This window comes from Peromyscus maniculatus, chromosome 7, assembly GCF_049852395.1.
Source record: "Peromyscus maniculatus bairdii isolate BWxNUB_F1_BW_parent chromosome 7, HU_Pman_BW_mat_3.1, whole genome shotgun sequence".
NCBI lineage: Eukaryota > Metazoa > Chordata > Mammalia > Rodentia > Cricetidae > Peromyscus > Peromyscus maniculatus.
Window position 1 is genome coordinate 43,125,618 of NC_134858.1, and position 13,587 is coordinate 43,139,204.

General features: G+C 43.7%; 1 protein-coding gene and 1 pseudogene across 2 annotated transcripts in view; both read left to right on the plus strand.

Annotated features, from left to right (window-relative positions):
• Positions 1–13,587, plus strand: part of Sik3 (SIK family kinase 3) — a 222,056-nt gene that overhangs the window by 154,194 nt on the left and 54,275 nt on the right. The gene's annotated exons all lie outside the window — the stretch shown is intronic.
• Positions 216–1,497, plus strand: LOC107400001 (POU domain, class 5, transcription factor 1 pseudogene; annotated as a pseudogene).

Here is a 13,587-nt window from a genome sequence, read left to right on the forward strand (position 1 = left end):
ACCCGCAGCCTTGCAGACTTCCGGTGGATTCTTAGCCTTTAATCTAACTCTGTTTTTCGTGTTTCAGATGTGTGAGGTTCTGTAGAGAGGCAGTCAAGGGAACATGTGACAGGGACATGCTACTAGGCACACTGTGATGTGTTGCCCCTTTATGATACGTTGTAATTGCCACGTGCTTTCATAGACTTAAGTTTATAAAACTCCAGCACCCTGGGAATCTACAGGATCCCTAAGTGCATTCTGTTTGCTGCCCCACGCCACTTCATTAGCACACACCTACTGTGGAGAAGAACCTCAATAATCAGACCCCCTGCTTGGGGTGCCTACCTCCCCCATGGCCAGACACCTGGCTTTAGACTTTGCATCTCTACCAGATGGAAGTGATGGGTCAGGAGGGCTGGAGCCATGCTGGTTGTCTCCTTGGACATGGCCAAGCTTCCAAGGCCCTTCAGGAGGGCCTGAAATTGGGCCACAGGTTGGGCCAGGCTTAGAGGTATTGGGGAGCTCCTCATGTCCCCTGCCATATGAGTTCTGTGGAGGGATAACATATGGTGGACCTCAGGTTGGACTGGGTCTAATGCCTCAAGTTGGCCTGGAGACTGCACCCTGAGGGACACGCAGGAGCCAGAGTGGGGAGCAACTCGGAGGGGGCCTCCGCTGGGCCCTGTTCTGTCCACCTCAGTACTGTGAAGTTGGAGGAGGTGGAATCAAGTCCGAGGACTCCCAGCACATGAAGGCCCTGCAGAAGGAACTAGAGCGGTTTGCCAAGACCCGGAAGCAGAAGAGGATCACCTTGGCGTACACCCAGGTGACACGAAGCTCACCCTGGACATTCTCTTGGAAAGGTGTTCAGCTAGGTGGCCATCTCCCACTTTGAGGTCCTGCAGCTCAGCTTCAAGAACATGTTTCAGCTGTGGCCCCTGCTGGAGAAGTTGTTGGAGGAAGCTGAGAACCTTCAGGAGCTGTGCAAAGCAGAGACCCTGGTGCAGCCCACAGGAGAAAGCAGAGACGCACTGAGAACTGCATGGGGGAGACCTGGGGAACACGTTTCTGCAGTACCTGGAGCCCATCCTGCAGCACATCAGCATCAGCACCAAGCAGCGTGGGCTGCAGAAGGACGTGGTCCCAGAGTGGCTCTGTAGCCGGCACCACAGGGTAAACGAGCAAACACTGATTGTTCTCAGTGACAGGACTATGAGGCTGCAGGGTCTCCTTTCCCAGGGGACCTGTATCCTTTCTTCTGTGTCCACCGGAGCCCCATTTTGGTGCCCTAGGTTACAGGGCTCACTTCACTACGCTCTACTCTTAGGTCCCTTTTACTGAGGCTGAAGCCTTCCTTTCCTTCTGTTCCCATCCCTGCTTTGGGCTCTCCCATGCATTCAAACTGAGGCACCAGCCCTGCCTAGAGATGGGGTGAGCAGAGGGAAAGGGAAGGAGATAGACCAAGAGAACCTGGAGTCTGTGCTACCGTGGCTTTGAGATTCAGTTCTTCATTTGCTGAGGAGGGATTGGGGGGTGGGGGTTGGGGGTGAGGAATTGTAAGGGAGGTGATGGAGGGAAGACGAAGTTCAGTGATGCCGCTGATCATCATTTTGTTCTTACATAAAGAAGCCTGAGACACAGTAAAGAAAAACAAAACAAAAAAAGACCCTCAAAAGCTTTATTGATTCAGATTTCATGCTAATGCCTGTAAAGACATAAATACTTTACTAAGATGCAACATTTGAGGTAAGGCTTGAAGGATGGCGGGATCAAGAGGGTAGAGGAGAAACTTCAAGAGGCTCAGTCATCGAATGTGGATGAAGTACCTGCTGTGTCGGCACTGAGAGCCTCGGGATGCAGCACCAGATGACGCTGTCCCTTCCACGGTCACTCTGATGAGAAGAAACGTACAGCTCTCAACAAAGACTGGGAAAGAGGCAACCTGATAATGTAACAGGGTGATTTGTGGCAGAGATACTGCTTTAATCCGGACGACAGTGCAAAAGCTGAAAGAGAAGAGGCCAGTAAGGAAAAAGAAGGTCAACATGGCTAGAGATAAAAAGAGGGAACCTGGAAGGAGTTAAGGGGACAGAAATGGTAAGAGCCAGTTGCACATGGTCGGAGGTGGGATTTTACTCTGGTTCTGCTGGGAAGCCGAGGCATAAGGACAGTAGAGTGTGTATGGTGCATTTGCAAACAAGCATGGATGGGTCTTATCTTCGATCCTGGGACTCCTACAGTGAGGTGGGAGGCAGAAGCACTGAGAAGCTAGTGGGTTGGCCAGCCTGTTAGGAGTTCACAGTGCAGCAGAATCAAGAGAGACTCTGCCTCAGAAACGAGGTAGAAGGAAAGAACCAACTCCCCAAAGTTCTGACCTCCACACGTATGTCTTGCATGGCACAGGTGGATGCACTGGGCATGTGCAGTGCATTTGTTAAAAGGTGTGGGAACCACGTATAAGAAATAGATTTTCCTGCACTAGATTTTGAAAGTGCTCCACTATTAAGACATAGTAAGCCAACTTCAGGATGGATAGAGAGAAAAAGGTTTGGGGAGAAAGGACAGGAAGGTAATAGGACTGCTTAAAAATGCTGCAAAGTGGTAAGGTCCTACGTGAGGATGGTGGCGCAGGCAAAGAGAGTGGGAAGGGTGACAAACACAGCAAGGGCAAGGAAGGAGAATTTCCAGGACATGGAGGCAGTTGGATATCTAAGCCATCGAAAAGGAACTTCCCATCGAATATTTGTTTGAAATAGAAATTATGTTTAGCCATCAACAGTAAACATAAATTTCTTTGCGGCGTCCTTGTTAATTCTTGAAAGCAATTTAAGACTTGTTCCCAAAGAGTAAATAGTGAGATTTCTGTTTTTTAAAAAGTATATGTATCTAAGAAAAACATTAAACATACTGGCTTACTCCTGAAAGAAAAGTGCTTTCAAATTTCAGACGTTACGAGGATGTTTTGAAAATTGTGGAAACTTATTTTCTTTAACCTAAGGAAGTTGGAAACTTTCCCCTTTAAATGTCGACTCCCAGAATGGGCTCCGTGAGACAGTTTCCACTCCTGTGTTATTGTTTTAGTTGGCAGTTAGGAGACAGCAAGGACCTCCAGGGTAGCTACAGAAAGGCCCGCCCTTTGGAAGGGTCTCCAGAGTGCATAGGTTGAAGGGGCAGTGGAAGGCCCGCGCCTCAGTGCGGTGAGAGCGGCCTTTGGAAAAGTGGGAAATGAAAACACTTCGTGAGGACAGGGCGAGGACACTGACCCTTTGCAGTCCATATGAGAGTTTTGAGACACCATCGAAGAAAGATGAAGTTGGAAACCTTGGGTTTCTGAGAACTGGCACGCTGTGCTGTGATTGGAACTGCCTGGCTATCCCCAGAGAGTGCTTGTCCAGCATTCCTCAGGTGGTCCGTTCTTGATTCCCTGACCCATCGCTCTTTGTTTGGCTTACCCCTCACACCTTCTGGGCTCACGGGCAGAGTTGGGACCCAGAGAAGACGTTGTGGCCTCCTAAATTCAGATCATAATTGAATTTGCTGTGTCCCTGGATGGCATGTGACACTCATGTAGAAGGTGCTGAATAACTCCGATACATGTTAAGTGATTGGAAAGTAAAATCTGAAAAATTGGAGACCAGAGAGACGACTCACTGGTTAAGAATGCTTGCCATGCAGCCATGAGGACCAGAGTTGGGATCCCAGCACCCCAGTAACGACCCTGGCTAACACCTGTGACTCCAGGTCCTAGGGAATCACTCCTGGCTTCAGTACACAGGTGCATACACCTACGTATGTACACAACAGACATAAATTAATTTTAAAGACTAATTCAAATTGCTTTGTCTCTGGGACCACATTGGACACAGCATTTAATAAAGTATAAGTCAGTGAGGATGTGAGCACTTCCCAGCCAACAGAGACATACACTTGCTCCCCATCAAGTGTAAACCCATGTGAATAGGTCAAATAAAAACTGTTACCTCGTAGTCTGGATAATACTAATACCTAAGACAAGAAAAGAAAATTTCAGGCTTATTAAAGTTGTAGAAACTGACAGTTTTGAAATTCTCAAGCAATCAAAGGATAACCGAAAGAAAATCGGAGACCCTTAACTGTAGTTTCTATTTCCGGATGTTTTAAAAGGGCATTGATAATTTGTTTAGGGTGTTGCTGAAGTTACTAGAGGACATAACTACTACACAGTCTCTCCTAAGTCTGTCAAAGACCATGCTTCACTGATTCTTTCACAGACTCACAGACGCCTCAGCTACAGTTGATGTTGAGAAAGGGTTAACGTGCCCTTCACTCTGTAAAAGATGTCCCTAGTGTATTGTGTGAAATTGGCAAGAGACCTAAACTTAAAGGCAGGGTGGACGTTGGGGGTGTGTCTGCTGAATCTTACATTCGTGCTTGCACGCACACACACGCACAAAGCTAAAATGATTTAAGAATAGAAGGCTGTCACCAGGCATGGTGGCATACACCTTGAATCCCCGCACTTGGGATGCCGAGGCAGGAGGGCAGCTGGAGCTATGTAGAGACAGCCTGTCTCAGAACAAAAGCAGCACCAATAACAAAAAAGAGTAAGAGAATGTAAAAAATAAAAAAGTATGTAAGACTGCTTTCTCATGAAGTTCCTATTAGACCACAATCTGGTTCTCATTTTTATGAGTTTAGAAATATACTTTTATCAGTTCTTTTAAAGATCATAAGAGAGCAAGTATAATATTTCTGTTTACTCAGTGTTGAACAGAAAAGACCAGTTTGCTAATGGTAGGCCTGGGTGTTTTGTTTTTGCTTTAAAAGTACCCTGAGCTATGTAGTCTTTGGCTCTTTGCTCAGGCTGCACACAGCCCACCATTAATTTAACACCTCTGTCAGCATACAGGAGCCTTTCTGAGCCAGTGATTTATGAGCCTTCCGGTTCCCAGTGGTCCTATAGCTTCATATCTTAAAAAAAAAAAAAAAAAAAAAAAAAAAAAAAAAAAACAGGTAGTAAAGGCCTAGAGATAGAGCTCAGGGGTAGAGCATCTGTCCAGCATGTTCAGGGTGCTGGGTTTGACCCTCTAGGAGAGAAAAGGAGAGACAGAAAGAGGGAGTCAGGCACACGCTTATAACCCCAATTTGGGAAATGGAAGCTGTCAAGGACATCATTTGCTACATAGCCAGTTCAAGATCAGCCTGGGATAAATGAGACCCTGTCTCAACCCTATCCACCCACACACCCCAAAAGATAGTGATTTCTCTTGCCTTTTCTATTTTTTAGGGGTTAATAAATGGAGTAGTTCTTTAGGTCCTCCCACCCTCCTTGAATGCAGTTATTTGAGTACCTTTGAGTGTAATTTCAGTGTGTCTGCCTTCGCGGGGGCTAACGAGCAGGCTTCTCACTCGGCCCATTCATTGCTCGGTTTCTTTAGGCAGTTGATTGCCATAATCATTTTCAGCAGGAGATAGATTTTCCTTGTATTTTGTTAAATTTATATGTTATGGACTTTTGGACTGTATAAGGAATGAGGAACATTAATGTTGAAATTCAAATTAATGAGAATAGAGGATGGATACACTTCGTCAAATATGAATCACCCTGTTTATCACAGTTATTATATACCACACCAAGAGATGCTTCTAAGGTTCAGAAGCCAAATTTTTTTAAAACAATTAATGTAGATAGATGAACTTACAAACGTGATATAGACACACTATGTTCAGTGGTTTTTTTTGTTTGTTTTGTTTTGTTTTTTTTGGTTTTGGTTTTTTTTTAAAGATTTATTTATTTATTATGAATACGGAAGAGGGTGCCAGATCTCATTACAGATGGTTGTCAGCCACCATATGGGTGCTGGGAATTGAACTCAGGACCTCTGGAAGAGCAGTCGGTGCTCTTAATCTCTGAGCCATCTCTCCAGCCCCCCCCCCCCTTTTTTTTTTTTTTTTTTTTTTTAAAGATTTAGGTTTTGGTTTTTCTCTGTGTAACAGCCCTGGCTGTCCTGGAACTCATACTTTTTTTCTTTTCTTTTTTTTTTGGTTTTTCGAGACAGAGTTTCTCTGTGTAGCTTTGCACCTTTCCTGGATCTCACTCTGTAGACCAGGCTGGCCTCGAACTTCACAGAGATCTGCCTGCCTCTGCCTCCCAAGAGCTGGGATTAAAGGCGTGCTCCACCACTGCCCAGCTGGAACTCACTCTCTAGACTAGGCTGGCCTCGAATTCACAGAGATCTGCCTGCCTCTGCTTCTTGAGTGCCAACACTGCCCAGCACTACATTTGAATTTTATGTACCCATATATCTATAGATGTATATACTGTGGTGCATTCATGGTGTAGTATAACAAGTGATTATAATAATGGTCCTAAGCTTGATAATCCATTTTATCATTTGAAAAGACAAAACATGAAAATAATTCAAATAAACTGATTTGGTGGTTTTGGTTCAAATCTGTCCATTCTAAATGCCAGGCCATTAAAAGTTTTTACTTATCTTAACTAATGCATTTCAGTGTATATGCAGCTTCTAAAATTAGCACTATATATCCAATAGAAATGAATATTTTCCCTAGTAAGTCAGTGTGGGTGCTGTTCATGGTGACAGCACTCGGCCTTGAACTTCAGGAAGGACTCTTCAGTCACTCACTTTTCTTTTTTGAGACAGAGGCTAGCCTCAAACTCAAGATCTTCCTGCCTCAGTCTCTGGAATTAAAAAGTATATACCACCATACCACATTCCCTTAAATGAGCTGTTCTGTTTCGTGAGGAAGAGGTAGGAGAATTGGGACAGATTTCCATGTACTGTATATAGGCAGTAAACCACTTTCTCATAAACCAAGCAAAAGCAATAGAATTTTTCTTTTAATTTCCTTCTCGAGAGGTTTTAGGACAGTACTCTGTTTCAGGAGTTTGTACCTGGGTGTGGTAGTCCACACCTGAAACTGAAGCACGTGCCAGGCAGGGCAGCAAGATTGATGCCTGCAGCAGGATTGACTCAAGGTCAAGGCCGGCCTTCCAGGGTGTTGGAGTGAGAGACTGGGCTCCTATGGTGGAAGGGGGAAGGGAATGACTCCCACGAGCTGTCCTTGTGTGCACACGCATACAAGGCGTGCATGCCCCATCCCCACCCCAACTAACTAGCTAAATGTTTTTAAATGTTGGAGAAAGAAAAGAACAAAAAGGAATGTGAGTCAAGAGTTGAAGAATCCTGGTTTCTTGTACAATTAAACATAAAGGAATTTTCCTTATATTCTAATCCAATTAGTACCTTATTTTTCTTGGTCACATCAGAAATTCTCTGAACTCTTCTTTATTTTGTTTTGATCTGCTTGTTTTTGTTTTTGTTTTTTCCTTTTTAGGGGGTAGGGTAGTTGGGGTTGGTTGGTTGGTTGGTTGGGTTTTTTTGAGACAGGGTTTCTCTGTGTAGCCCTGACTGTCCTGGAACTCACTCTGTAGACCAGTCTGGCCTTGAGCTCAGAGACCTGCCTGTTTCTGCCTCCTGAGTGCTGAGATTAAAGGCATATGCTATCATGCCTGGCCCTTGGTTTTTAATTTGAAAAATACTGTATTTAAATACTATGTTTGTGCTTGGTATCAATAAAACTTTGAGTAGCATGTTAACCTGCAAGTATTAGGAGCTCTCTGAGTGATGGACCTTTATAGCTTAATTTAGTATGACTTAGAATTGTAACTATGATACTGTACATTTAACAGTCCAGTGGGTATTGTCTGTATGTCTTATAGAAAGTGTCGCCGGGAGGTGGCGGCACACACCTTTAATTCCAGCACTTGGGAGGCAGAGCCAGGCGGATCTCTGTGAGTTTGAGGTTAGCCTGGTCTACAGATCGAGATCCAGGATAGGCCCAAAGCTACACTGAGAAACCCTGTCTCAAAAAAAAAAAATTTCTAATTACAGCCCCTTTTAAAATCTACTCAATACTAACTTTAGCATGGATACTGACATTGGAAGGCTTTTCAATTTTGCTTTCTTATGAGAAGAGTTGGGTAGTGTTATCTGTGATCGAGTAGAGGAGATTGCCTTATTCCTCTCAAAATAATGAATTCAGAAGCCCCACCTGCTGATGTATGTCAGGAAAACCCAGTAAGTTCTTCACGTAAATGCCAGTGTAACGCTGGCCCAAATCCCCCCACGTAGTGGGTACAAGATGGTGACTGAGTTCTGAATTTTCCCTGAGGGGATTTTCCCTGCATGTGTTTTTCAGACTCGAGTCTCTAGCTGTTGCCATTACTTCTTTATTAGCTTCTAGTCAGGAAGTTCAGCCAGGGATTGGAGCAATTGCTAAATACTGAGGACTTCCCCAAAGTCGTCTCTGGGTGAACTCATACCGTGACCCTGGGAGACGTCAGGCTCACCCGTCACAGTGCTCTCAGCCCGGCAGCCACACAGTCCACTGTTGGCCTGTTCCGCAAAAGAAAAAAAAGAAAGAGTAATAACAAAGCCGGGGCTCGCATGGCTACAGAATTAGTTCCTTTTCTGTGCCGTGTTCCATTTTAACAGCCTGTGAAACACCCCCGTTCTTATTTATATCATTTCTTCCACTTGTTTTGGTCTTTGATTAGTTGTTTTGTTGTTGTTGTTGTTGTTGTTGTTGTGTTTTTTGTTTGTCTGGTTTTGTTTGTTTGTTGTTTTTTGAGCCATACCCCTCTTTCCCTGTCAGTCCATGGAGAAATCAAACAAGGGCCAGAATTAATTCTACTTTGGGCTATTTGTCCCCAGTTGTGACCATGACCCTCAGAAGCTTTCAGATTTGACAGCATGAAGGATCTAGTCACAGTGCTTCCGAGCGAGGCTGGTCACTTAGAGACATGCTTGTCCTTCTGCTCCGCCTCCCAGACTGTTATATGTTGTAGCAGGAAGGGAAGATTAGGTTTCCAGAAAGCTTGGCTGTCAATTACACGCCACCATACTGCATTGCGTGCACGCTAACATTTGAGCTGGCTGAAGGTTATACCCCATCTGTTTACATCTGCTTTGGATTGTTCCTTGGTCAACCAGAAAAGAAGTCAACATTATTGCTCTGAAGTGGTGGACCAAATAAGAAAATTTGCTCTTGGAATTGTCCTGATTTTTAAATTAGTGCCACCAGCTCTCCGCTCTTTTCTCTACCACATTTCACATACCCAGCTAATGATTGGCTTATTTTTTAGGATGCAGTATCACTCACTACCTTATATAGCCACAGGCTCCTCGTCTTGCCTAGAACAAAGAGTTTCAAGGCTCAAAATCAATAGCAACCTCTGGTATTTAAACCATCCTAGATGATGAACATAGGGTTCAAATTAGCCTTCTGCTTTGCATTAAGAGAACAGGACTAAACCACCATTTCAGCCTGCAGACAAACGCTCACCAAGTGGGTGTTGGCGTTGGAAAGTAGACTTAACACATCAGGTTGAGTTACTTAGGGCTGGAGAAATAATGACCATAGGCCACATAAGAGGGCTGCTCTACACATATGGCTTCTGGGGTGTGGGGTCAGTATCTAATGTAAGCAATTTCCTTTGTGTGTGCCCACATGCATGAGCACATGTTCATGTGTGCGCATGTAAGCCAGGTAATATCATTGGTCATTGTTTAGGTGCTGGCCCACTGCCCACCTTTGGAAACAGAGTCTCTTACTGGGACCAGGGACTCCCTGATAAGCAGGGCTGCCTGGCCAGCAAGCTCCCGAATCCACCTGTCTCCTTCTCCCCATCACTGGAGTTAGCACTTTTTGTCAACCACACTCAGCTTTGAGGAATCAAACTCAGTTCCTCATGCTTGCAATCACTTTACTGGTTGAGCGGCCTTGCCAGCCCTTAATGGTTTTTTCTGTTATGACTTTGGTTTCGTTGGTAAATTTTTATGACATTTATCACCTTGGGTTGAGTCTGAAGGCCATAAATCTTTTCCCATTGCTGGTAGGTAAACAGCAAAGAATATCATCTTTTGAAGTTGACACTAGTATCCATTCTCTGGAAAGAACTGCTGGCTCTTTCTGTTTATTGTTCAAGATGATGCTTTAAGTTGGGGCGCACACGTAATCTCAGCCTTTGGGAGACTAAGGCAGAAGGATTGAGAATTCGCCAACCTGGTCTCAGCATTCCACCCAAAAGGTGATATTTTAACATCCCACCAAAAGGTGATACATTATTTACATACATACATACATACATACATGCATACATACATACACACATTTAAAAGAACATAATTAACTATAGATTGATGTGGACATACCTTTGGAAATTTCAACAAAGGTTTCTAAGCATTGTAAAAGTGGTCTTCCCTGTAAGACACCCGCCATTCTGAAATGATTTCTGCCTAGGGCGTGGTTTCTGTGTACAGTCAGTGTAAGTACAAATACTGCTTCTCCCTTTATGTTATATCAAGTATCTTCTCCAGGATGCTCTATAAAATCAGTTTAATATTGCATGAAAAACAGTGTACATCCAGCAAATGTAAGCATGATTTACTAGATCCACCCTGAATTAGTGTATAAATATGGACCTTCTTCATGCCTTTGCCTTCAGCGTCAGCCACCTCCCACTTTCTCCGGGCTTCACTGTTAGAACACTCCAAAACTGCAAGTGCATTTACTCAACCTTGTGAACTCATACCTGAGTCTTTTCTCTCTTTCAGTTTGTCTGTATCTTTACATGTCACGAGGATTTGGCCTATGGGGTTCTCCATGCTGGGCATTGCATGCCTCACAGCTAATCTAAGGTCACTGTTAGGGAACCCAGCCGCAAGAGTGACATCCTGGTACTCCAGTTCTTCCAGGTGGTTTTGGTTCTGGGGACAAGGGGACGTTTCCCAGTACAGAGCCCGTGCTTTTGCAGCGGTGATCAGGCTGTGCTTTCTACTGACTCCACCTGTGGGATTTGCATGACTTCAAGAGTACAGTCAGCAAATAATGTCTCACTGGGCAGTGGTGCATGCATGCCTCTAATCCCAGCAGAGGCAGAGTTAGGTAGATCTCTGCGTTCAAGGCCAGCCTGGTCTACAGAGCAAGTTAGGACAGCCAGGCTGTGTAGAGAAACCTTGTCATGAAAAACAAAACCAAAAACAAAATAGCTGAAAGTTTTGCCAAAATTTCATCTACTTTTAGTTATCGACATTTGTTTTGTTTTGTTTTTTAATTATTCTATCCAGATTTTTTTTTCTTCTGGATATCCATTTGACTTGATACCTTAAGCTAGACAAACTTAAAGAAAGACGGAAAATGTAAAAGTAAGTAAGTAAGTAAATAAATAAATAAATAAATAAATAAATAAATAAATAAATAAAGCGTTCTGTGTTAGCATTTATTTTGAGACCAGGTTCGTTGTGTAGCCCAGGTTGGCCTCAGATTTTTGGTTACAGGGATTATGCATGAGTGCCACCATGCCCTGCTAGTTTTGCCCCACCGAGAATAGTGGGATCATATTGGTTGTACTATGTGTCTTATTTGATGCCACATTATGTTGGTGAGACTTACCTTGTTATATTGTCTCCTTTGTTCATTTTAATTTTTATATAGTAGTCTATAATATGACTGTGTCACAAGTCATTTTCCTGTTGATAGCGACTTGGATGTCTTTGGGTCAGAGCTCCAGCAGCGGTAGTAGGTGTCCCTAAGTATCCTGGCATACTCTCAGACATCAGTGTGGTGTGGTAAACATACAGGAACACAGACTCAGGAGAGCAAGTGTGGGCTCATGTGGCTCTTTCACTTTCTACTTGAGTATGCCAGATGCAGGCAGTCTGTTCCCTGCAGTGCTGGCCTTACCATCACTTTTAGTCTTTGTTGGCCTGGCAAGTGGGTAATGGCTATCCTTGGGAGTGTTGCTGTGTGTTTTTGAGACAAGGTCTCACTATGTATCCCTGGCTGGCCTGGAACTCACTATGTAGACCAGGCTGGCCTCAAATTCACAGAGATCTGCCTGCCTCTGCCTCCTGAGTGCTTGGATTAAAGACATGCACTACCATGATGGGCTTGAGTTAATCATATGAAGCAACGAGTTTCATTATGATATTTTTCTCTCTGTTAGTTTGAGCTTTTGTGGCTGTTTCCTTTTTTTTCCATGTCGGTTGATTTTTCAAGTCTTGTCCATCTCCCTGCTGGTCTGTCTGCATTGCTTGAGTTCCAGGAAATCTGAAATCTCTCTTGTTTGTATGTGGCTCTCTTTGGTGTATGGTATAGATATCTTCCCTTACCTGGGCTTCCTCATTAACATGTCTTTCAGTTGAATGGATTTTAATATAGTTTTTAAAAATATTTGTTTACTTCATTTTTTGTGTGTCTGGGGTGTAAATATGTGTATAATTACATTCAGTGCCCACAGAAGCCAGTAGAGGGCATTGTATCCTCTGGAACTGGAGTTCGGCCATGTTATCACTGAAAACCCAATCCAGCACCTGGAAGAACAGTGAGTGCTCTGAACTGCTGAGCCATCTCTCCAGTCTCTTAATAAAGTTTTACTGTAATCAATTTTAACACTTTCCCCCTTTATGAACAAGAAGTGCTTTTCTGTTCCTTTAAGAATTCCTCCCACCAGGTGTGATAATGCATGTTCTTCACCAGGGAGGCCGAGGCAGGAAAATGACAAGTTGAGGGCCAGCCTGAGCTGTAGAGCAAGTAAGTGCTTGTTTACAAACCACAAAGCACCGTCAAGTCAGTAGTTATCTACAAATGCAACTTAAAACCCCAGTAGACACTTCTTCATGTCCTGAGGACAGGATCTTTTTAAACATAACGGTAACAAGCATTAGCAAAGATGGAGGGATTGGGGCTCTGTGTATTGGTGGTCGAATTGTAAAATGAATAACAGTTTAGGCATTTTTTTCAAAAAGCTGATAAATACTTTCCATATAACCCAACAATGGAAACTCTTGGTGTGTGTGTGTGTGTGTGTGTGTGTGTGTGTGTGTGTGTGTGTGTGTGTGTGTCTCCAAAAGAAATGAAAACACTTTAATGCAAAAAAAAAAATCATAGGAGTATTCACGGGAGCATCATTTGTGTCAGTGGGAAGTGGGAACAACCTAACTTTCTGTTCTGTCAATGGAAGATTAGAATAAGATGGAATAAACAAAATGTGGTATGTCTTTGTCCTTAACAACAACAACAAAACTAATGAGCTACTGATAGATGATACAATATGGGTAGACCTTAAAAATATTACAATAGTGAGAGAAGCCTGTCACAAAAGGTCATCAATTCTAAGATCCCACTCATATAACATGTCCAGAATAGCCAGGTCCTCAGCGATGGAAAGTATTGAGTCAATGTCTGGTGCCGAGGCGATGGGAATGACTACCGCTTGGCACAGGGCTGCTTTCTGTGATAAAACACTCTAAAATTAGCTTTGGTTACTCAACTCTGAATGTGCCGAAAGCCACTGCCAATACACCTTAGTTAGATAAAATGATGAAATATGTTTTTTATATTCCTAAATAAGGCTGTTGGAGGAATAAGAACAGTCTGTGAGTGGCGCTGTGGTGAGAAGGTATCAAGAACCGATGGTTACAGTTCATTATAACCGAAGTCCTTTTGTCTCGTCTCGTAGCCCTTCTCAAGGCAGAGCAGGGAGGAAAGGGAAGCAGAGGCCCACAGGACTCAGCGTTTGCAGCTGACCTTGTCTCA